This window comes from Pseudopodoces humilis, chromosome 13 (assembly GCF_049639895.1).
Source record: "Pseudopodoces humilis isolate 2021_Gansu_Grassland_sample_001 chromosome 13, ASM4963989v1, whole genome shotgun sequence".
Lineage (NCBI taxonomy): Eukaryota > Metazoa > Chordata > Aves > Passeriformes > Paridae > Pseudopodoces > Pseudopodoces humilis.
The window spans coordinates 17,220,687-17,245,128 of record NC_142212.1 but is presented as its reverse complement, the minus strand read 5'-3'; the positions used below and the strand labels follow the sequence as shown (position 1 = coordinate 17,245,128).

The 24,442-nt window shown below is 42.3% G+C and overlaps 1 protein-coding gene across 9 annotated transcripts in view; it reads left to right on the top strand.

Annotated features, from left to right (window-relative positions):
- The window catches only part of FOXP1 (forkhead box P1), a 379,651-nt gene that overhangs the window by 53,522 nt on the left and 301,687 nt on the right, over window positions 1-24,442 (top strand). For 3 of the 9 annotated variants that reach the window (XM_088062039.1, XM_088062029.1, XM_088062031.1), the window contains exon 1: window positions 17,945-18,098. The exons of 2 other annotated variants lie outside the window; for them this stretch is intronic. The gene's annotated coding sequence lies outside the window, so the exon portion shown is untranslated. Of the gene's footprint in view, window positions 1-4,957; window positions 4,977-17,943; window positions 18,099-24,442 lie in introns of those variants that run through there. 4 more of the 9 variants (XM_088062037.1, XM_088062036.1, XM_088062033.1 and 1 more) reach the window with 3 other exon arrangements.

The window sequence follows — 24,442 nt, the reverse complement described above, 5'->3', positions numbered from 1 at the left end:
GAGCTGGTTTCAGGAGAGAGAGAGGGAAGCAAGAGAGCACAAGCAGGAGCTTGCTTGCTGGAAAATGTCTTTTGTGGAGAAGATGGGAGGAGAGTTCGAGTTTTAACTGACTAGAGGTGAGGAGCTAAGGTGCGAATTTGGCATGGCGCACGGCAGATCGATCGTGGAGCAATAATTAGAGAGAGGAGGAGGAATCAGAAGTGTTTCTTAACTTAGAAACAAGGATGTGACTGGCTGCTGGCTGTTGCTACTTGGAAGCAGGTAAAAAAGAAAGGAATCTGTTGGGCAAAGTCCTCACTGCAGAAGACACAATGAGTGTGAAATCCAGCTTGTGGTTGTTGAAGAGAGATGTGGGAAAGGAAAACCCAACGTTGTCCAAGAGATGTGCATTGTCTGGCAGGGCAGTGACCCCTCTGCAGGAGCTGTTCTGGGTCTGAGTCCTCCCTGGGTGTGTCACTGGGGAAACCTCCCACTGGAAATGCATTTTGTTGTAGATATGGAAGATTAACCATAAGATGCTAGAATGAGACAAATTTGAATAGATCAGGACAAGAAGGACATATGATCTTGAACTGGTAACAGCCAGATTTCCTTGCAATACTTTAAAAATAAATATAAGTAACAAGTTTCTTGTGGTTGGGTTTTTTTTTGGGGGGGGTGCTATTTTTGGGGGAATTTTTTGTTTGTTTGGGTTTTTGTTGTTGTTGGGCTTTTTGCTAATTCTGCAGTTATTCTAACTTGACTCTCTTTCTGAAATTGTATTAAAACCAGTTGTTCTCCTTTGAAATACTGAACAAGAAACATAAAAAACAAATAAACATACTCTTACTGTTTCTGTCCTTGACCTAAATAAACAGCTGTATAGTCAGCCTCAGTCTTGTATTTGTGAAAAGTCTGGGGCAAGTTGAACATAATTTTTGAGATGGTTCCTGGTTAGAAAAGTTACTTATTGAAGTCTCATCACCCAAAACAGGAAATATTGGTGTTTCTGCTGGGATCATTAGTTTAATAGTCTGAATAAATGGTATAACTGCCAATTTGTATAAGAAGATGGAATTTATGAAGCTACAGTGCATTTGTACACACACATGCACTAGCACACAACACTTGTTGATGATTCAGGGAAGGAGTAGAGTAATTCAGCTCTTGGACTGCCTCACGTGTGATTGGCTTCCTTTCTGGGGGACTTATTTTAGGGAAAAATCAATGTCAACTGAAAAACATTCCATTCTGAAAAGACAAAAATTCCCCTACTTGTGAAAATGTGTCTTGGCAGCTGATTTAACTTATGATACAAGATTTAACACTTTTCACTAAACATGAATTTTTTACCATGGCAACAGCTACGTTACGGGCCACATGTTGGAGACTTGCATGTTGTTGCAGAAACTTGTAGCTCTCCACATTTAGCCGAGTCCTTGTTTCCACCGGCAGAAGGAGCCCACTCCTGCAGCTGTTTTGGGCACAGATCTCCTGGTGGGGCCCGTGGGCATCCCCCTGCCCTCACTAGGGTGATGCTCCGCCGGGTGTACTTTGGGTGATGTGTGGGAAAAGCACTTGGTGACAGAATAACCCAGGAAAACTCACAGTTTTGCCTCCAATCTGCCTTCCCAGCGGCAGGGTGGGAAGAGCTTTCTAAGAGACTCATTTCTGCAGATTCTCTTCCCTGTGCCCCTCCCCATCACCCCTCGGACACAGGCAGCTCAGCCCCACTTTGCCATGTGCCATGTCCCCCTGCTCCTCTCTTAGCTCCTTGTCACCTCTCATTTGTGGTGGAGAGGCTTCTCAGGCCATGTTAATTGAACCGTGCTCATCAGAGACTTGATAAAAGTGGGATGGAGCCCTGGCAGATGGCAGCCCTTCCTTGACAAGAGGGGTGTGTGGCTGGGCTGGGGCTCCCGAGGTGCTGGGCTGGAGCACAAAGTTCCTGCCTGTGGAGCTGTGAAAAGAGCAGGCCAACACCAGCAAAGGGATAGATGGCTTCAGATGGTTGAGGCTGGGTTTTTTCCCCTCAAACAGAACCAGATGATCATTCAGTAAAACTGTAAATCCTAGCTACGAAGGACTAGGTGTGAAACAGTAAGAGAATTTAAGTTTATAGGTAATTGCAAACATACGCAGGTACCTTGAGTAGGAGCAGTTTTATTTAATCTTACAAGTTAGGAATAGTATAAATTCTCTTGGTTTAGGTCAAAGCTAACAAAGGGTTATGCAGAAAGTCCTGTTTCCAGAGGTGAAAACTCTCAGTTCAGGTGTTTCTTGTACCTTTCTCTGAAGTGCCTGGTCTTGGCCATTACTCAGCAATGACCAAGCACATTAATGTGCCTTTCTGGACACTACTGGGACCTTTGCCCTTTTTCTTTAATGCAAAACAGCTCAATTTAAATGAAACCACCTATGCAAAGCGGCAGTTTGACATGGTGGGGATACTCATTCCCATCAGTTCTGGGCAGTGGTGGCACAGTGAAGAGTGTCCTCTACACGCCCAGTTCTCCTGGTCCAGTGTCCCCAGAACAGCTCCTTCTCTTGGCTGTAATACTGGTTTAAATCTGGCCTTTACTTGGTGTGAATTCTCCAAGCTGTGCTGGTCCAGAACTTAAATAATTTGCTTCTCTTTTTAGCATCATGTCTTTTAAAGGTGTTATATTTGTTTCCATTTAGCGTTAAATTAAAATTAAATGGTTCTGCTTTGTAGATGTAATAGTGTACAAATATATCTATTTTTAAATCCTTTTAGCCCATGTCTATGTGACTAAGAAAAAAGCAGCAGAGTAGGGGCCTCTGATTTTTGTTTTACTTGAATCAAACACCCTATTGGGATTTCAATTATAAGTGAATGTTACACTTGTTTGTTACTAAGGTGACTACAGTGTCAAGGTTATGTGGATGTTGTAGTATTATAAATGCAGAAATAATGCAAAAAAGAAAAATAGTTGTGTTGGCTAAAATCATCTTATTCCTGTAGCATAAAGTTGCACACTGTCCTACATTTCAATTCTTGTTCTATTAAATTACCTGTTTAATAATTTGAATCCAGTGTTATTTTTATATTATATTGCAAATGTGTGACTGTGAGGTTATTTTTAAGATATATTTATTAAGGGAATGAATACAATAAGACAAGTCATTGCAGCCCACATACAGTTCCTTGACTTCTCATTTTATGATGTTTCAATTGCATATGATTACCGAATATAAGTTTTAACTTTTATGGGGGTTCATTAGAGATGCAGCTGTGTAGAGAGAAATTCAATAGAATCTGATCATTTTTTTAAGCTCTAAAAGTGTACTGAGATGGAGCAACTTGATGTAGCATAACTCAAACTTCTGACTTTGACCTAGGGTGCATAAATTGTGGGGTCTTCAAGGGCATAGAAGGCCTGCAGTGGAAATTTGCAGCTGATGGGGAGAGGAAGGGCACGAATACGAGGTCTGTGTCTTTGGGGTGTGGTAGACCAGAGCACCTCAAATGAAAGGCAGTGGCCTTTTTTTCAGGGTAGGACAAAGAGAAGAAGTGATGTCCTTGCTTGGGGCCAAGAATAGCATTAAATGCTTTTTGCTCCTGTGTGAGTCAACACTCTGGTGGAGAAATATGGTTTCAGTAAATCCATGGTGTTTCTCTTCTTAATAGAGAATTTAAGTAAAGTGAACTCCTCAAAAACTGATATTGAAAGCAATCTTAGTGAGCAAGTGCTGAGAAAACAACTTCTGGGGCACGTTTAAAGGAATAGATGTAGTAAATGAGTAAATTTACGCTGTGGTTAAATGCTGCAGTGCTTTGTGTGAATACTAAACAAGAGTATATCCCATCAAATACAGTTTTTCCTTAATTTATTAGCATAATAGGTTTGTTTTTAATGCATAGGAATGTAAACATTTGGAATGGAATGATGATATCTTTTAGGAGGAGGAACCCTTGTTCAAAACTATTAGTGCCATTAGCTGTTGGGGGAAAAGTTATTTCATGACACAGATGATTTCTTTCCAAACACCAACTCTTCAAAGGTTGCAAACCCAGGTCCAGAGAAAAGACATCCTTGTCTGGGCATGGGAGGACTCAAGGGTGACTTGAATGCAAGACTTGAAAAAGCTCTTATGTGTGATTAAAGCTGCACCTGGACCTCGTGTCCTTGCTTAGTTTAAGTATTTGCTGCTGCTTATGGCTTCTCCAGGTAGGGCCTTGTGGGGTGGAAAAGCTGTATTTGCCTAACCTCAGAGCAGGAAACACCTCACCTTTATTGGGAAGCTGGTTCTTGCCTGTGGGGAGAAGAGAGGAGGGAAGGGCAGTGGCACTGGGGAGCACGGGTGTGTTGTTTTCATCCTGCCCATGGAACACCATGCCCAGAGAAATGGTGTTCCTGGGCCATGCCTCCTCCCACGGCAAGGGAAAACAGATGAAAAGCAATGAAGCACACAATTACATAATGAAAAACAATAAAATGCATTTTCTAATATGTACTTCTAGTGACCAGATGACTTTATTAAAAAACTAAATGTGATTACGTTTCCAAGTATTGTGCTGTGTGATGAACTCCGGGGAAAAACTGACGAAGAGCTGAGAAGGAGAAGACTTCTTGTTTAATATAAACCTCAGACTTTGAAGTGACACATAGCAGGGAATAAATGTCCATCATCTATCAAATGAGGTTTGAACGGTTTAGGTCACACTAGACAAACAGTTCTCACCCTAAAACCTTCTTTTCATCTTCATTCATCAACAACACCTTAAGCTTGTGCCCCTCTTTTTCTTTTCCACTCTCTCAAAAAACAATAATCTACTTGATGCCTACAAATCACTTCTGGCTGGCACTCGTTAGGCGAGTTATGAGCTGTGGCTGCTGCTGCTCCCTTCGGAGCTGCCTCCTGTGCAGGGAGAAGAGGGGGCTGGAGGTTCGGGAAGAGGTGGAGGAGGGAGAAGTGCTGCAGAAATGGTGGCTGTAGACAAGGCAGGCAGGGAGCAGATAGAGTTGAGTGAGGTAAGAGACACAGCTGGCAAGGAGGATTCCTGTATGGCAGATGACTTTCTTCAACTGGAGATGGGAACCAGTGGCTTTGCTGATGTTTTTGCTGTCTATGTAGCAAACTCCAGAACAGCTGGGTTTGGAGCCTTAAAACACAAAGGCAGACCTCTCTTAGCAGGCTGGGGAGGTTTGTTCTCTTCTGCAGAATCCTCAAGCTGCCCTGGTGGGTGCTAAAACCCAGAAGCTCATCTTCAATTTGCTTTCTTAGTCTCAGACTAACTTAATCACTGTGCCTTGTAATTTCTTCCTGTTGCTTCCCATGATGTCCTTGGCTGGACTGTGCATGAGGCACTCAAATCATATTTCCTAGTAGGAAACTACCTCTCTTACACGAATCCTTGTCCAATAACTCCTAATTTTAATTCTTGGCCTTTCCCAACTTATGGGATGCTTCTTGGATTAATTTCTCTGTGGCACAGTTTCCCCTCCCTGTGCTGCTTTCTTGTTCCTTCCTCCCTGGTTCTTTTTTCTTTCTAAGATACTTTTCTGACTCCATCCCCAACAGCCTGGAAGTGATTTGTGGAGCAGCTCAGTCCCCTGGTTTTCAGAGGCCACAGACTGTTTTTTCTTGTTTTCTGCCTTCCTCCTTTTTTTTTTCTGTGGTTCTGGGAAACAGTCTGGCGGGCACGGCTTCCTCACAGCCACTGGCTGATGTTAATCCATGGGACTGCAGGGGACGTGGGTAGCAGCAAAGATCTGTTTGAAGGCAGAATTTTGTATGGAAATTTCAGTAAGTCTGGCAAGGAGAGCTTGTTGGGAGGGCACAGACAGTCTAGGGGAGAGAAGTGAGCATTTTGATTGCAACATAAGTTGATTTTTTTTTTTCCCCCATCTCCATTTTAAGCATTGCTTCATCTTATACTAATGTGGGATTTGGATGGTGCCACCATCCATGGTGTTGTGGCCCAGCATCAGGGACCATGGTGGGGAGGTCTCTCACCCACCCAGCCAATCTCTGGCATCCTGGAGTCACTGTCCCATGCTCAGCACCCTGTGGCCATATTCTCAGGGGAGTTTTGGGTATCATTACTCTTTGAAATTCACCACAGTGATGTAAAATCTTCAGGGTATGGCTGGTGGTGGGCTGGGGGAGCTCCAGGTGGGACCAGGAAATCTGAAGCCTCATTAATGAGGGAAGGAGGATTCACCCATTTGTGGGAACTGGTCACACATCATGGAGTATCACAAGGTAAGCCAATTTCCTACCCCAATACCTTCTTTTTCACTTCTCTCCTTCGCAGCTTGAAAACCATAAATCACCTATTTGAAATGTATTTAAGGAGAAGAATATTTCCCCCTGAATTCCTCCTTAATGCTTGGTAGTGAGTACAGTTGGGATCATTCATGTGCTGTAGCAAGAGAAAAATTCTTCTTTGATACTGTGTCTTCATTTTAGACAGTTTCCTCTTTTACTCTGTTCTTAGATGATAATTCTGAGTCCTTGGATGCTGCTCATTCTGTCACAAAAAGAAAATGCAAAACAGGATATTTTAATATTAGTAATAATGAATGTTTACATGATTAGCTCAATTACTTTGTTCAGTTTGACATTTTGTCATTGTGGACCTGTCTTCCTCCCTCTTTTAAAGTGCGTTAGTAGTGATGGGAAGTGCAGGGGTGGGGCTGTGATCTGGGTCTTGCTGAGCATCTCCCTGGTAGGAACAGGGCTTCTTACCCCTTACAGCACCCACCACCACAGGCAGACTTGCCAACACATCTCCTTGCCCTGGACTGCTAGGGACACTTACTTGAACCTCATTAAAATACAAGTCTTCAAGAAGTTTTTTTCTAAAAATATGTATTTTGCCTGTAAAATGAGAAAGATGGATCTTCCATGTGGCCCTTTTAAGTCTGCATGAGACTGGGTCATTCACTGGTCTAGAAATTCTCCTTTGTGAATCAACTCTGTGTTGTAAGGATGAGTTGTTCATCCAACCTATAATTGCTGTTGTCTGATACATTTATTTTACAGGTTTTGGGTGTACGTAGTTAGGAAAAATATTGTTCTGCAAAGATGGTTTCTGGCCAAAAAGAAAAAGAGAGTTGTGGAGGTTCTGGTGATATTGGAAGAAAAACACCTCGGTGGGTTTTGTTCTTGGTGTTTTTACTAAAGAAGAAGCAGCAAGGATAACTGTGTTAGCAGCAGGGTGCCACTGCATGATCGAGAAGCTGAAGGAATGGCTCGTTTTCCTGTTATGTCACTGCTTTGGCTTTCTCATTCTTGTTCCTCTGTTTCTTCAGAAAGGCCCTGCAGCCTGCAGATAACTGAAATTAAATTAGTATTGATAAAACATTAGACACTCCTATTAATATTGACAGTCTGTCAATACTGTTGTGCTACTTTTGTAATACGGGATGTTAACGGATAATGCTTTAAATAAAAACACACTAATCTTATAATCGCTGAACGTGTAGCGGGGTCTCGGCTCAGCTCATCCTCCCCTGAGCTCCCCCAGCCCTGCCTGCCAGCCCTGCCTGCCTCCAGCTCCCCTTGGAGCCCCCGAGGGTCGGGAATGTTGTTCCCTCTTGGCTCCATCCCACAGCCGGGGAGTTGGGGCGAGGCAGAGGGGATGGTGTTCAGTTGTAAAGCTGGGATGGGGATGGGAATCTCCCCATGGCTGGGAGGGTGCTGGGGTTGGATTCAAGAGCCGTGTGTCCACTGCACACAGCTCTGGGGGGCTGTGGGTGAGTGCAGCCCCGACTGTGGGGCCGCTCCCAGAACAATGGAGTTTTGGTCCTGTGGTTGCTCGTGGTGTTTGATGGGGTGCTGCTCTCCCTGGCTGCCTGTGCCCACAAAGTTTGGGGCAGGAGGCAGCACAAGGATGACTTCAGGTTCTGATGCAAGGCAGCAAACCTCAATTCCCTGTTGGACCGTGCTGGCTGAGCGTGCAGAGGGTGAGAATACGTGAGGTCAAAGCAGTGCCCTTAATCTGTGGTTCTTGTCCTAATACTTAGCACATGTTAGCAGCTCCACGTTTCATCTGAACTTTTTTTTTCCTTTTAAGTCCATCATGAAAATCACTGTGTTCATCAGAGCTAAAGTTATTTGTTAAATGGCCTAAAAAATATGCATTAAACAATAATGATTACTTTGGTAAACACAGATGTCCTTGTATTATGTGGCGGGTTTTGTACACGAATTTGTACATATCTGTGAAACTTGAATTTGCCATCTACCTTGAAAAATGGGAAGCACAGTCCACATTAATTGGTTCTCCCTGAGCCCCTCGCTCCACCTGCTGTGCTGCTGCAATCTCCTGGTGCAGTGCAGAAATCCGTGGTGCACGAGGACGGGATCAGCCACCAGCAGGTTGGCACTTGCAGATGTGTGCCCATCGTGGGAGGTAGCAGGCAGCAGTCTTAACTTCTGCCTCTTTGTTTCCCAACTCTGAGGATATTTTTAAAAGGGGGAGGGAAAACCCTTTATCTTGCTGAAAACCATCTAGTGATGATCAGTTATTCACCACATTATTAATGCTTATTTGGACGTTGCTTGGACTGCTGGGTTTAGCAGCTTCCCCGTTATGTATTGAATAAAATGAAATACATGTCACAACAGCGGTGCTATGATGCTGACAACCGTCCTTGGCTGTGCATCTCATTAGAGAGAGATACATTTTTCTTTGTTGTGTATCTGTGAATGACAGAAGTTGACAAACATCTCTTAAGAAGTTGCTGTTGGGAGAAAGTTACATTTATGGCGAAAAACCCAAGAAGAAACTGCTTGTTATGAAGGTAAATAATTATTTCCCCACACTTGTGTTTCGTAAATTGCCCTCCTCTGTCACAGTCAGTACTTTTTACTTTGTTATTGCATGTATGTTGAAGGAGATCCTCCCCTGGATCACTTGCTCTTGGAAAGAAATCTTGGAGGGTTCAAAGCTCAGTTTGTATTGAAACTTGGACTTAAAACAGGATGAAGATCTTTGTTTTTCAGTTTTAAAGACTGAATTGGTTCTCATATTGTAACAATGTACATTGATTCCCAGGGGACAGCTGAATTTTTCCATAATGTTTTTCTGGGGGCAAAGAATATTAATGTGATAGAGGAAAGATACTCAGGAGGAGAACTACCAGGTAGGGGCCTGGTTGCTGTCAGCCAAAGAGTGAAGCTGTGCTTTAAATCACCATATCTCAGATGCATGATATGTTTGCATAATGCATCTCAGCCTGCATTTCTGCAGGCTGTTGGCACTGTCCACTCTCTGTGCTTGCCTGACTTCAGGGCAGGAGCAATGACTGCCTGCAGTGATGGTCTGCATGTGCTTGGGGATCTTTGGACCATCAGTGGGAGAGCTGAGGAGCAGCAAGAAGTCAGGATGATTTTTTTTTTTTAAAGAATACTTTCCAAAGTGAAGAATTGAGATGTTCACCATCCTGGTTAAAATGGCTCTTACCTATTCATAATGAATCAGAAAAAAAGATGTTGCATATTCAGTTGTGTTTGCATGACTCCCTGGATTTCACAGGCGTTGTGTGAGTGCCAAGGCAGTGCTGTGTTGACCCACAGAAATCTGAGAACAGTTGAGAAACCAGTGGAAAGAGGCAAGTGTGGACTTGCAGAAGGGAGAAGAGGCAGGGAGGAAGCAGGCTGGAATCCCTTTTTCCTGCTGTCCCTCCACTTCCAATGTGTGATGGAGCAGTGGTCGTGCTTCCCTTTCCCAAAAGCATCTGTGCTGCTGCAAGGAAGCTCTGCTGCTTCTGGGGTCAGTCCGTGATGCATGGTCTAGTTGGATTTTTTTCCTTTCTTTTTTCATCTAGACCCATTCACGTTTCAGCATCCTGAAGTTGAGAACACATTCTCTGCAAGAAATTGTCATTTAGGGAAAAGTCTGTATTTGAGGAGTTCTCAGCTTAAACTCACCCTTGTGTCTGAAATTGTTTTACTTCTGTTCCAAGTAACACCTAAAATTGCCACTTAACCTCGCAGGCACTTGGTTAAGTCTGTATTTTTGATTGCAGTAGCTGGGGTGGAGTTTCCTTTGGGAATTAAGGAGTAGGAAGTGTTGTTTGTAGTTTTTTGTTGGGGTTTTTGCTGACTGGTGCTAATGTGTAGGTGTGGATGTGCTGCTGTTTTTGTAATACTTTTATTGTTTATGGAATTGTTAGTTAATTGATGGTAACAATGCCTGGAGCCTGGGAGAGGTATTCTTTTATGTTTGCTCAGATCAGAACAAGTAAATAATTTTATAACTTAAAAAGAGATTCGAGATTATTCTTCTCAGTTTATTTACCTTGCAGGTTTGCATCAGGTATTTCCACAGCTTGTTATCAAATTTCCCCAAATTAATTAATTAGTATTATTTCTAACAAAAAAACTGATGAGAAGAATGCTTTATTTTTATTTTTTTTTTAGGATTCAGTAGGATGTAGGTGGAGCCCCCCAGGATGGACCCAGGAGCTCAGGAGCAGGTGCTGCACCTGAACTTGCCCTAACCTAGTTGGTGTAGACGTGGTGAGGTCTCAAGTTGATTTGAAATAATTGCCATGTGAAAACTAGAAGGCAGTAGGGATTCTGATGGATGAAACTGCATTTTGGAACTCTGTTAATTGCTTCACGGTTTACTCAGACTGAAACCTACTTGGTGACTTTGTCTTCCACATTTATCCAATGAAATAAAATTCAAACCAGCCCACAAGCCAGAGAATGTTTTTTATTTATGTGCAGTGTAGTTCCATCTGGTCCACGTTAAGGACCCCAAAAATATATGTGATTAGCTTTATAGTTCACTGCTAAAGGTAGCAAAGCTGGCTTTAAACATCTTTCCCATTTTCAGCTTGCATCTCAAAACATTTGCTGGCATTTCCTGACTATGATTACCAACCAAAGATTTTCCTGGTTGTCTTTTCACTTTTAAAAGTATGTTTCATAGTTTCCCTGCTTAAAATACCACTGAAGCCTCTGCTGTTCCCTTTATAACTCTTATGCTAAGTATCCATCTTTGTGAAGACTGGTCAGTCTCAAACCCCAAAGCTCAGTGTTAGGAAATGTCAGATAACATACACAATTAAAGTAGTAAAATTTATAACTATCACCAGCTCTGAGCTCATGCTCAATAAAATGAAATGCCATGTATTAGAAATAATACAAAAGGTGAGCTGTGCTGCTTCACAGCAGTTAAGGAGAGGATTTCATGTAATTGCCAAAAGCCACCTCAGAAATGCCCATGGGGTGCACAAAGAAGGCTTAACATCATCAGCTCACCCCACTTTAAATTTTTGGTGTTGGCCAATCAAAGCCCTGTATTTCCACTAACCAAGTGGCTGAGACCTTGAAGAGATAGAAGAAATATCTTTATTGCTCTTAAGCCAAGTTGTCTTCTTTTACATCGCTGCTGTAACAAATCCATGTTTATATTTGGAGTTACTCCATGCTGGAAAACATCATAATTCTTGAGTGGTTTGGTGCAGCCCCAGCACTACCACAACCCCCAAAAAAGGTTAAGAACCCCAAATTTATGCACTGCCAAGTTTTTTCTGCCTGTGCCATATTTGCTTTTGGAAAACTTGGAGCTGAAGTGGAGAACTGCTGCTGGTTTTGCTGCAGCATGTCCCAAACACCACCGTGGCACAAGGTTCTGTGGCTGCCTGTTTCTGAAATACAATTTGAGCAAGAATTCTAGCATCTGCAGGGCTCAGAGCTCATTCAGCAAACCCATGCTATCAGCAGGCTCTAAGGGCCTAGAAAACCACCCAGTTCTCTGCAGAGACACAGCAGACCAGCAACCTGAACCAGGTTTACTTCACCTTGATGCTGCTGATGGAGACAAGACCTAAGCATGAGATGTGAACATCACTCTCCATCCCCTTAAATAGCAGACAATACTCCAGTACCTACCACACAGCACCCAGCTTGTGTGAGCAGCCTGGAGAATATGTTCCATGTACAGTTATCCCTGTGCATGGGGGTAATTTGGGGAATTTTCCCTAAAAGTTCAGTATTTAGACCTTGAGGAGATAGGCTCTTAACCTCAAGAATGTCCAGAAGTGCATAGCAAGAAGTGCCAAGGATTTTCAGGAGTTGAGCTGGAGGTGTTGTTTGAAGTTAACCATATTTTATTTTCTCAAACCCTTTCTTGGGACTTAATTTATATAGCACTGTGATGGGCATGTATAAACATTGTGATCAGGTTACAGTATGAGTGAAATAGGTAGACTCGTTTTCTTTTTCTTTTCTCACTATAAAAATGTAAGAAATTCAATTGCTTACCCCATAAAATGCACATTTCTGCTACAGATTAGTCATATTTTAATGAGGCTGTTACTTATACAGTAGTACATTAGCAAAGTGTGCTTTGATTTTTATGTAGCCAATGTTTACGCACTGGTTCAGAGAGGCCTGACTGTTATTCCCCCCTAATTCCTAAGATGGGATATTTGGGTTGAAAAGCTGTCTATATGAGATTGGGACATTTCTGGGTTACACACAGGTGCCAGTAATTTGGGGAATGGGTCCAGGCTCGGGACCCCAAAAGCTGCGTCTGAGCTGCTCCACAGCAGCAAGGTGGGGGCTGTCCCCAAGCCGCTGGGTGCAGGAGCCAAATCCTGCACAGAGCCGGGGTGTAAAGAGATTTTCTAAGTTTCTGGCTCCCTTTTATTGCACTTTCTCTGAAGAATCAGCAGTGAAGCGGAGCAGAAAGCCCGGCAGCGGGATGAAGACATCCTCTGTCCATCTCTGCCTGTGAAGCTGAACTGAAGCCTTCCTGCGCTGCTTAAAATTGTGATTTTGGATAAAAGGCTGTGTAATAACTTGAGAAATGTGTGAGAAGATCTCGTGTTAATACTGTATAAACCTTCTTTAACTTCAGGAAGCTTAAAATCAAATTTGGCAGAGCTTACAAGGGCAGTGAATATGGAGCCACTCGACTCTGGTAACCGAGAGAATTGGCTGACAAACCTGCAGTATTTTGATTTTGTTTTTTTTTTTTTTATAATACTCTTTGCATTTTTGAAAGTATTTACTTGTGTGTACATATACATATTTGACTTTACCTATATGTTAAAATTTAAGTCCAGTGTCTGTGCAAAGATTTTCCCATTTCTTTGGGGAAATGGAATGAGGAGAGTATTACAGTGCAATTTAGATTCCCTGGGTTTCAGGTTTTTTTTAAAAAAAAGAGGTAATAAGGGAGGTTAATTGTGGAACTAGGAGGCTCCACTGACTCATCTTCTGAATAAAGAAATTCAGATGTGTTGTGACCTCAAGAAAGTGAATTTTTAGAGCAGTTGAAGTTAGAAATCTGGGATAAATTCGGGTATTTGAAAGTCATGGTAACAACCATTTGTAAGAGCGTATCATGCTCTATAGTAAGATTGCATAAGGGCACAGGAGGAAGCATCTGATTTTTTACATTTTTTTTTTTCCCTTTTGGCATTCTGTTTGTGACAATTACATGACTCTCTATTAACTGTGTGTGGAAGAAAGCAGTGTTATGAAATGAGGAGAGATTTCCTTCATCTGTTACTCTCTAGGTAATTTTTGTGCTTTTTCCAGTATTTAAGTACCTCTTAACTGCTTGCTGTCCATCTGTATACCATTCATAGTACTGTAAACTAGTATATGTAGCATGACCTTGTAACTTGCTTTGTTTGTGCATCTGCCAGTACAATATGTTGTCTTTCCTTAAAATGCAAATATGCTCCACGCAGCACAGAGCTCCTTAGTCAATAAATAAATGGAGGTAAAAAACTGTACCTAATACCCATTTAATTTAAATTCATTTTATAAACATAAAGACGCCTTTTAAGAGAAGCTTTAATTCAGACTAGCACCTTGATTTGTGGTTGCCATGGAGAATCAAATCTGTCATTTGACAAGAAAAGTCACCCATTTATGACAGCACTTTATCTTGTCTCTCCAGGGGAAGAAAATGTCAAAAGTGAGAGCAGAAAAAATAAAGCCTTGAAACACCAGAATTTCTTGATTTCATTTTTATTATTCAGCTATCATATCCTTTCTGATAATAGCAACTTGGTGAAAATAAATAATGTTCCTACAGTAAAATCAAATATTTCCTATTGGAATGGACAGGGCTCTTTGTGATTGTCAGTGCTGTGAAGTCTGGCAAGAAATAGTGTTATTAGATAAACCCACAGTGCCCAAATCCCATTTTCTTTTCATTACAGTGTCAAAATAATTATACCTGTGTAATTTGGGTAAGAAATTGTAGAATAAGTAAAACGGTCCATTGGAAAAGATTGCTTTAAGCTTGTGTTCACTATAGGGTGGGGTTTTTTGTATGATGAAGGAAAGAAAAAAAAAATATTTTTAAAAAAATTTGTATAATTTCATTTGAATAAAAATGTCTGGTTACTCTTTCATGTTCTATGCAACCAGAGGAGACAGCAAGTGCTGTGTTCTGCTGGGGTTTTTACATCCGTGCAGCTTTTGTAAAAGAGAGTTACAAGAGCCAGGAGTTTTAACACTTTTTGATTCTCAGGTGAAAAATCTCTGTGGAGTTTCAAAGACAGTAGATAAAATTGATGATTATCTGAAATTTTTTTCATTTTTTTTTTGAAGTGTTTTTATTTTGTAGGATTAAGAGATGGGAAGAATCGGGTACTTTCAGGAATATAATTAGCTATCGCAAGTGTTTACGCGTGTACATTTAATCCGTATAGACACTCAGTTGCCCCCAGGGGAGAAACACTTACTGTAGCATTGCATTACTTTTTACATAAATCTAAAAAGTACCGTTGAAATAAGGAGACTAAAATAATCCACTCTGCGCCTCTTTCTTGAGACGGCGTTTGTGCCTTTCACAGTGTTACGGGGTTTGATGTGGTTCAGGAGTAATCTTGTATCAATGAGATAGCATTATAATAGAAAGTCCTTTAGTGGTTTAGTGTAAATATTGGGCTGGTAGGGGAGCTGCTTGCTGGAGCCGCTGTGCCTGCAAGAGATTACAAAAAGGGAGAGAAAGGAAAGGGTCGGAGGCTCTTTTTTTTTTTATCCTTGAAATTGGCTGGCGGTGCTGGATCCATAGCCAAAGCTAGTTGGGATCTGCTGTGAGAAAACAGGCAGCACAATAGTTCCCTATTCCTGCCTTCATGCGGAGTCTGAAGCCAAATCCTGCTCTTAAATACTTATGTGTAACTCAGCGTGCCTTCACCAGGCACTGCCATGCCTGCCCGCTGGAAGTAAGTGATGTGTTGTATCCTGGGGGTCTTTAAAAAATGTACGTGGTTGCAAATGTCACCTTCGTGGGGAAATAGTTGCAATTTGGATTTTTTTATTTTTTTATTTTTTAAATGTTGGTTTTTAACACGTATTAGCATCATGTCATAGGAAGTGTGTTAGCATGGGCTACCAGAATGTGATAACTTAGGGGTTTTTTTATGAGACCATCTGGAATAAAAGAGGGTGAATTAAAGATGCTCTCTGGGGTTATGGAATCTTAAAGATATTAAAAGGTCTGATTTCCATAATGTCTGCCTCTCCTTTTGCCCAACTGTTGATATAATCTGCTTTAAAATCGATTTGCTGTCATCGTGTAATCAAAGCTTTAATTGCATCATCATTGACTTCAGCATTTTTTGCTGATAAATTTGTGTGACTGGTGGTGAAAATGTTGTGAAAAAAGAAACAACAAGTGTTTGAAATAATTTTGCTGGATGTGCTGTCTCTTGCATATGGACACTGAATTTCACAGGTAGTCCAAGAGTCTTTGAATTTCAGTGAAAGATGGGAAAACGTTTTCTTGTGTTCAAAACCTTGAGGTCTGATACCCCAAACTGTTTAACTTGTTAAAGTAGGAATAAAAGATCAGTGTTTAGCATGACCTTATCAAAACTGTATTTTAAAACATAAAGTCCATTTCAAGTTGTAACTTTATAGAAGTTGTTCTTAAAAAATAATAATTTTAAAAAAGGGATGGTGGGGGTAAATCTGTGTGCGTATTCACTGCGAGGTTGTTCCCCAAAGCACGGAGTTAATCCCCCATAAGCTCTGTCCAGGCGAAGACCAAAAAGAGTTTAAATATTTTTATAAAACAAGAAATTGTGAGTAATGTGTCTCTCTGGCTTCTGTCGAATGCCATCTGAAATGGCTGATATCCTGTCCTGAAAATCACAGATGGAAACTTCATCTCAGCACAGTGCTACGGCAAGAATGAAATGAAAGTAGCAGAGTCTCATTTACATTTCAGAAATAGTTCTCGGTAGTTTCCTGTTCAATCCACCAGATTTTCTGGTGTACCTGACGCTGGTTGTTCCCCACACTGAAATGGCAGTGCTTTTGCTGTGACCCTTGGAGAATTGTGAGTGTGTAGGTGATGCTCTTGCTTTACCAAGGGATGCAGTTTGCTGCAGCGAGCCCCTGTGCAGCGATAACTGCATGAAGCAGCAGCGGCTGTTTGATGCTGTTCCCACAAAGGTTAACTCCTTCCTTTTGGCTTTTGCTGTTCTCTTCAGTCAGAGCAACAGCAGTGTGAGCTTTTCTCAACTGAGTTTTTGCTGGTCTATTTAAATTTCATTTTTGTTTTATTAACCTGTGTTTGGAAACGCCCTGGACTCTGAGAGTCTGTGATATAAAATAGCAACACTCGCCTGTTGTTTCTGTGAGGGGGGAAGTCAAAGTAAACACGTACTTTGAGAAGAGAACATACACCGGGTGCTAATAAGACTGTATTGACTGTAAATGGCTTTTATGGGAGTCTTTGAAAGAGAAGAAAGTGCAAATTACTGGGGAGGATGGAGAATGCCATAGATCAGGGTAAAAATGTGATACTTGGCAGTTTCTGTGTATTAGTGCAGTCCCTTCCTCAGCATATAATACCATATAAGTATTGAACAAAACTGAGATATGACACTTCTGAACAACACCTGTGACTTTCTTGAACATATACAGGGCCAGAAATTAAGGTGCTGGGAGTGTGGCAAGTCTTCTGAGAGCTCCCACTGACCTCACCAAGTCTCTTCAGCTGCCCAAGCAAACCCAAACGGGTGCATAATGGACAGGAATGACAGCAGAGCTCATTGCCATATAAAGAATTGTTCTTTTTTAACGTATGGGTGCATGTGTGTGTGTGTGTATTTTTAACAGAGCTTCAGTGTCTCTGTGCAGGAGCTGTCACTGGTGAGGGGAAGCCAGGGCAGCCACACAGCACGGAGGGTCCTGCCCAGGTGCCGTGGGGGAGGACGAGTCCCACAGTGCCTCAGCATCCTCCTGGTGTGGTTCCATGTGGGGTTCTGTGGCCTCAGGGGGAAGTGGGTACCCTGAGAAGCAGTGGGAGATCCTGGTTTCTCTCTCTGCTTTGGAGTCAGTGGAGTTGGCAAGGCAATTCAAGTTGTTTGAGGATACTGGAGTGCTCCCTGTGGGGACCTCACACTTATGGCTGTAGCAGTGATCCTCAGAAGGAGGGGTTGATGCCTCCACCCTGTCCTGCCCCCAGCAGCTCCCAGTGCCACCCAGCAGTGTCTGGTTATGCTGTTAGCTCTGGTGGTGGTGACTGCTGGTGTGCCTCTCCTTGGCCACTCTGCTCTCTGGTTTTATCAGCTTCTTGCTTCTCTGTCAGTTCTCACTTCTTAAAGACAAAGTAAAAAATTCTAAAGAAATTATATACATTAAAAACAGGTGGGTGTGAAAACAACCTTCAAGATGGTATGATCTGGCACATGGGATTTGGGAAACAACAGAGTTAAGGTGGTACAGGCCTTAACCAAGCCTCTGGTCTGTTAGAGTACATGAGCTTGACATGTTCATGTAGTTTTGGGTGTTTATTTTGTTTTATTTCTTTCTCTTCCCAAAGAGCTTTGTTTGGTCTTTGGCACGTCCCAGTTGCTCCAAACTTGCCACATGGTTCCCTGTTCCTCATTTCTGCATGCCCACCAAGAGACACCTGGGGCCATTTTACAGAAGTGATCTGGGCTTAGCAGCCACAGCTGAAGTTGGGGTTGTCTGCAGCACATGGGGCTGTTGGAGTCCATGAAGGCTGTGAGTCAGGGTGGGCTCAGATTGGTGCCTCGAGTTACTTGGGTAACTCAAACCAGCAGCCACCAAGAGCCTCTCTTCTGCTTTGTCTTGGTTTCCGAGCCTTGAGGATGTCGTGATGCTATCAAACATCTTTGGAAGTGAAGGTGAGAAGGTTTCTCTTAACATCCTGGTGCTCTAATGAGAGAACTAGTCACATAGTCAAGAGGAGTTTGGTAATTCTGTATTAATTCTGGATTTGTATAGCATGTGCTAAATAAGTAGTGTGTGTCACTGGGAGTAGAGGTTTATAAGAAAAAAACAATGTTTAATAACTGTGCATTAGATGGGAGTCCCACAGAAAAAAAAAGAGATTGTGTAAGTGAAGACTTGATTGTAATACTCATTCTAAAGGTGTAAATCAGGATTGCATGTTGATATTGCCAACTTTGTTGCTTAGTTTTTGCAACCTTAACGTTATTTTAATATAGCTTTGGAGGCAATTCTATAAAGGATGTACAGCAATATGTTAACATGCTGTGCCATCCTACATTTAGGGCTTGTAATAAGCCTTTTCTATTTTTTTTTTTTTGGTATTGTCTTTGCCAAAAAAAAATAGTGACTGTTGAGCAGTGAAGTATGTGTTCATATTGCTGCGTTTTTATTTGATTCTGGGTCCTGCATTTTATCCCAAGATCTCAGGGCTGTTACTCTGCTCTCTTTGTGTTTGGGAGAATCAGTCAGGGCAGTCCATGTGCTGCACTGAGATCCCTGCTCAGGGCAGGATAACTGGTGGTGGTGGGAAGGGCTGGAGGCAGAAGAGCAAGCACAAAAGAAGTTATAACCACTTAAATCAGACTCTTGCAGCTGAAATAGCTAAAATATTTATATTTGCTGGGGGTGGGGAAGACATACCAGGATTAGTTATTTTTGCCTAGATGTTATAGGTCTGTTTTTTGAGGGGGAGCCTTGTGAAACTTAATTTTTTGTTGCCTAAGGGAAACAGCAATTTGCATGCTATGAGAGAAGTTTCCAATGATGGGGATTTTTCAGTAATTGGAATGATTATATGCATGGACTAGGATTTTTTTTCCCCCCTGTTGTCCTTTCCCCCACTTACAGCCTTAGCTACACCAGTCTCATCCAGACTGAAATGAAGATGGAAGGAAGTGTAGAATTCATTCCTCCTATTTCGATGTCCAAATAGAGTGGTTCAAGTGGACCCACAGATGACAAAATTGATCGTATTAGCAGTTTGTGTGCCTGGCTTTCAGGATGACGGGAGATTGGTGTTCTTATTACTGACATTCTCACCGGTGCTCTGCACATCTCAGAACAACGTGTTTCAACTCTCTCTGCCTAAATTTCACCATATATAAAATTAGATAACCTTTACTGACTTTACAGGTTTTGCAACTATTATGTATGCATTCAGGTATTCCCAGAGTACCAGCACATGGCTCTGCTCTCCTCCTTACCCCTGTTCCAGCTCCGCCAGCTGGAAGTGAGCTGTTCCTTCGGATTGGGCAATCCTGATCTTGGTTTTCTTACTGAATTGATTGGTGATCCTGATTGAACAAGTAAGAGCCCTCGCTGTCAGTGTCTGGGGAGGTTGTTTCCAGGGGAGATCCAGAGGAATGTTTGTTTTGGGAGAAGCTCCCTGACCCCCTGGGATGGGGCTGTTTCCCAAGGCAGGAGCTGGTGTTTCCCTCCCACTCAGGAACGTGCCCACGCTCCTGCTCTCACAGCCCCAGGGCCTCCTCTGGGTTTCTTATGCTCCTCTGCATGTGAGGCTGAATTTAATTACAGGGGAAAAGGTCCTCCAGAGCAGACCTTTAAAAGTCCTATATAAAGATGCTGCTCTTAAGTAATTCAATATTTCAACTGCTCTGTGCTGGATTGATTGATTGATTAATGGAGGAGTTCATTTAATTAATCTGGGGCTTCACTAAGTCACATGTGTTACAGTAAATACTGTGATGGTGGTGATAAAGGAGGAGGTTGGGAGCTGCAGCTCCTGGTTTTCCTCCCGTCCCTTTGGATTCACGGCAGAGCCACAGGTGCAGAGTCACCCGGGGCGCCTGCGCCGGATCCGTCTCGTTGGGTTGCTATCTATAGGCTGCTAAATATGTTTCGGGTGGCAGGCAGACGTGATGCTTTGTCACTTCCTACAAGTGTGCATGTGGAGCGAGACGGTTTTTCCCCTCCTTAGCCCCAGCGCACACCCAAGTGGTTTGCCTCCAGTTTTGGATTCTGTAATGTTGATATGTCATCGCGTATTGACAGGGACCATATCCGCTGTTTCTGAGCAGGGTTCTGCTGCTGATGTTTTGGTAACGCTTTGCTGGCCAAGTTTGGTCCCTGGGGGGGCCCAGGTACCCCCCTGTCCTGGGGGCGGTGGGACGTGCATGTGTGTGCTGTCATGGTACATGTGCAGCACCCAGGGGAGTTGTGACTCAGGCTACAGAACACCCCAAAACTGAAAGTTTCAACCATGTGTGGAGCTGCAGAGGTCTGCAGGCTGATGGAGGGTTTGTTACTCCTTCCCTCACCCTCATTGCTCTCATTAGCTGTAACAAAGGGAAGCTGTATTTCCTCTGAGGGTTTTCCGTGTTGGCCCCGAGTATGTGAGGCGTGTGAGGGCAGGGCTGCTGTGGGGAGCTGTGCAGGAACTCCTCCAGGGCTTTGGTGCTCCATAACCCAGTCCATCTCCAGTGGAGAAGCTCTAGTCTTGCACAGGAAGATGCCCTTGGTGGTTTCAGATGGGAAGGAGATGACTGAAATGGCTGTGATCCTGGCACTCTGAGATTTGGTACAAGTGTTCCCAATTCTGTCATTGTACCATAACTAGACATGAAGGAGATGTGACTGCCTGGCCACAAACCCTTGTCAGGGGTGGGATGTTGCAGCTGCACTGTGTGGGCTGTATCTCCGAGCCTGAGCTGGGGGCTGTGCCTCTGTCCTGGAGTGTCACAGTCGGTGGCTCCAGGATCGGTCACTGCTGTCACATTTCCAGATTTCCCTGTCCAGGCTTTGTACAGATAGATGTAGAAACAGATTAACAGGCACACGTATGATGCACACACAGTCATCCACCCTGCTCTTGAATGAGGGCAGTGAGAAGCCCAAAAGCTGGCCAGCCTCACGTCTGGGTTTGGTTCTACATAACCAACACGTGAGCAGTCGCACAGCAGCTGAGCGGGCTTTTCTTCCTCCTCTCTCTATTTTTTAAAAAAAAGAAACGAAGCCTTGATTTGTGGATGAGCAGTTCAGTGCTGCTGTCATAGGTCGGTGGTTTGTTGTGTGGTTAGCTTGGTTCTCAGACCTGTGTGCTGGAAGGTAATGGGGTTCATCTCGGAGAGAGCTTTTTCTCGGCTGGATGTCTAACGATGTGTTGCCTCTGTTTTCTCACTTACTCTTACAGAATTTAGTCACGGTACAATATTTGATGAATAGCCTTTGATAAAAGGCTTTTATTCTTCCTTTTTTTATTTTTTTTTTTTTTTTCATTTTGGTCACTGTTGTAATACCGTGGAATGCTGATGGAAAGCCGAGTGAAAATGATCACTACACACTAATGTGATGGGCCAAAAGTTAACCTGAAGGAGTGTTGGTGGAATTCCATGCCTGCCCAGAGGATGCTGCTGCTGGACGTGGGGATTGTGCTGGCACCTGGCTGAGCAGCCTGTGGATGAAACCATCTCCAGCAGCTCATGGCTGCTGCTGTTTCCCAGCCCTGGCCATAGCACAGGAGGCAGTCTCTTGACACTCTTTGCCTCCAGCCTTCAGTGAGTGTGAGGTGGAAATCCTGCCCAATTTTGATGCTCTCTCTCCCTCCAGCCAGGCTGTACAGGAGCTGGTGCTGCAGGAGTTTTTAAGCTGTTGGATCTGAAGTGGCTGCATTGTTCATCTGATTAAATAGTATTTAATTAGCTTTGTTTCGTCCTTTTGCTTCAGTGTGAAGATTGGGGAGGGGGGAAAGGCAAAGATAAAAATTGTCTAAATGAAGCTTTGTCATTTAAAACACCTACAAAACTCAGTGAGATGCCTTTTATTCCCCAGTCCTTTATCTTCCCTCACAAGCTTTCCACGAATGAGTAGTGCATGTTGAGGTTTATCTTTGCTTTTATGTGCAGTAGCCACATGCTTAACATCGAGCACGTTTGAGTTGCATTTCACAGGGCTTTCACAATCCCTTTATAAAGGGACTGATCTGCTAACATCACCCTCTTTAGATCTAGCAGGCAGGATGTTCCTCCACACAGTGAAGTGCTCGCAGTCTCTCTTGCCAGAGCAGTAAGTGAATGATTTCAAGCCTGGTGGGCAATACTTGTGTCCGTGCGTAGCACAGACAGACCACAGTAGTAGGCAGCTGCATGTAATTTTGAACTCCACTCATTGAACTGTAATAAAACAATATAAGCACTGCTTGGGGGAAAGATTGGATGCAGTTATCCTTACACAGGGCTCGGGCATATGAAAGCAGCGCTGGCTGACAAGAGGATTTTGAGATTTGATTTTGATTGAATTGCAGAATTGAACAGGCCAGGAATGTCAGTGGAAGGCTAAATGCCTGTAGTGCCATAAAGTTTTATTCATGTGAGGCTTTCCAATATAAAGTAGATGGATTATTGGAGAAGGTGTCAAGGGACATGAAATAGAAGTGCCCAAAACATAAAATGGGGGTATAAGGATAAAATTACTTCTTGCTTAGTACATGATTAGCTCACAAAAATGTTTTTTAGGTAGTTGTTTGTTTATTGTTCAGCCTTTTTTAAAGCTAATTCATTACACAAACTAAAATAACAGTCCTTGGTTTTTGCTTCATCTCTTTCTGGCTGGAATTCATATTGTTTTAAGAACAGGTTTACAAAATGAATTCTGTCTTAATTTAATTTTTTATTAGAAAAGAAGGTGTCTCATTAAAAAAAAAAAAAGTGGGGGAGGAGAAGTCCACAGGATAGAAAGGAAAAGGGAAAAAAAAAAAAAAAGACAAGTCCACAGGATATGAACACTCTGCAGACACTGAAAACTATTATGCTCAAAAACAAGAGCGGGATGTGTATTCACATACCACAACACACTGACTTATTTCATAGCTCAGTAATGCATATGTAATTAGAGTCAAATTTGCATAGGACAGCTGATAGCCAAATTTGTATGGCATTAGAGATAGCTTCACTCCTTTGCAGTGAACTCTGAACAGTAAATAAAGTTGCACACGGGTTGGATGTGGGGTAGCACAAGGGGGTGCATTTCTGTGCCCAAATTCTGGGTCTGTTTACAGCCCTGTGTCTCGGTTAACATTTTCCCTAAACAAACCCTAAATCACATATATTATGACCACAGGAAAATAATCATAGCTTTATGCTACATCCAGTCACTTAGAATTATAACATAAACAGTAAAACGGCCTTCTTATTACAAGATGTTTTTTTCAGTTTTAAATTGCATTTTTTTTGGAAAAGGGCTTGTTGTGTTAATCTTGCCTTAACCAAGAACACGAATATCTTTCTGTATGTGTTTTTTTTATAGGGAGGTGGTGTGTGGTGCATACAAGACTGTCAAAATGGAATCTCAAATTGCCATAAAATCTAAACTTACGAAATTGTATTTAAAGGTGAATTTAAAGGACAGCATACATTTATATTTTCATAGCTAGTTTCCTGTGAGCTGTGTGTTCTTCCATTTCAGTCCCCCCGATTGAGATGGCATGTATGTTTAGATAGTATTTATATGTAATTGTTTTTATTTTAAAATTTTATTTATATGTAATTTATTTTATTTTAAATCCAAAAGAAACTCCCAAATAGTTGTTACTGTGCAGATTGCAATTATTATTTTTTAAATATTCTATTGTGAGCTTGGATTTGTAAATTCTTTAGGAAAGAAATGCCACATTCAGTGCTGGTGGTAACTCTCCAGGGATTTGTTAAACTTTTATTTACCACATGTTATATATATCGTTCCTTCATGGCATTTTGGATTATTTTGTATTAATATTTAGGTTTGCTGAAAGTAAATGTGATGAGGATTTACCTAATTGAATAGCAGTTTGTTTGTGACGTGTTTCTTTGAAGGAAAAGGATAAAAAAAGCTCTCTTTTCTCCCCTAGCCCCCAACTCATACCGGCTATAGTCCTTGAATTATGTGTGGTAGAGATGCTGTACTCAATAGAGCGACTTTTCTTTTCTTCCTCCCCCTCACTTCCCCCCTCTAGCTGCCCTTTTTTTTCCCCCTTTTTTTTTTTTTTTCCTTAAATAGGGTTTTGCAGCAGACTGTAATGCAAGGATTGGGTTTCAGGGGGGCTGTGTGGGTATCCTGGCTGTGAGGATGGGGCTGGGGGTGTTACATCACCTCATGCAACAGAGCCAAAATATTTACAGAGTCACCAGGTAGCAGAGAACTAAGAACTTTGAACCCAAGATAATAAACCAGCTTTTTTTTTTTTTTCTTTAATTTTTTTTACCTCCTGAATTTGTGTATCTCAAATTAAAGAAAAGGGAGCTTT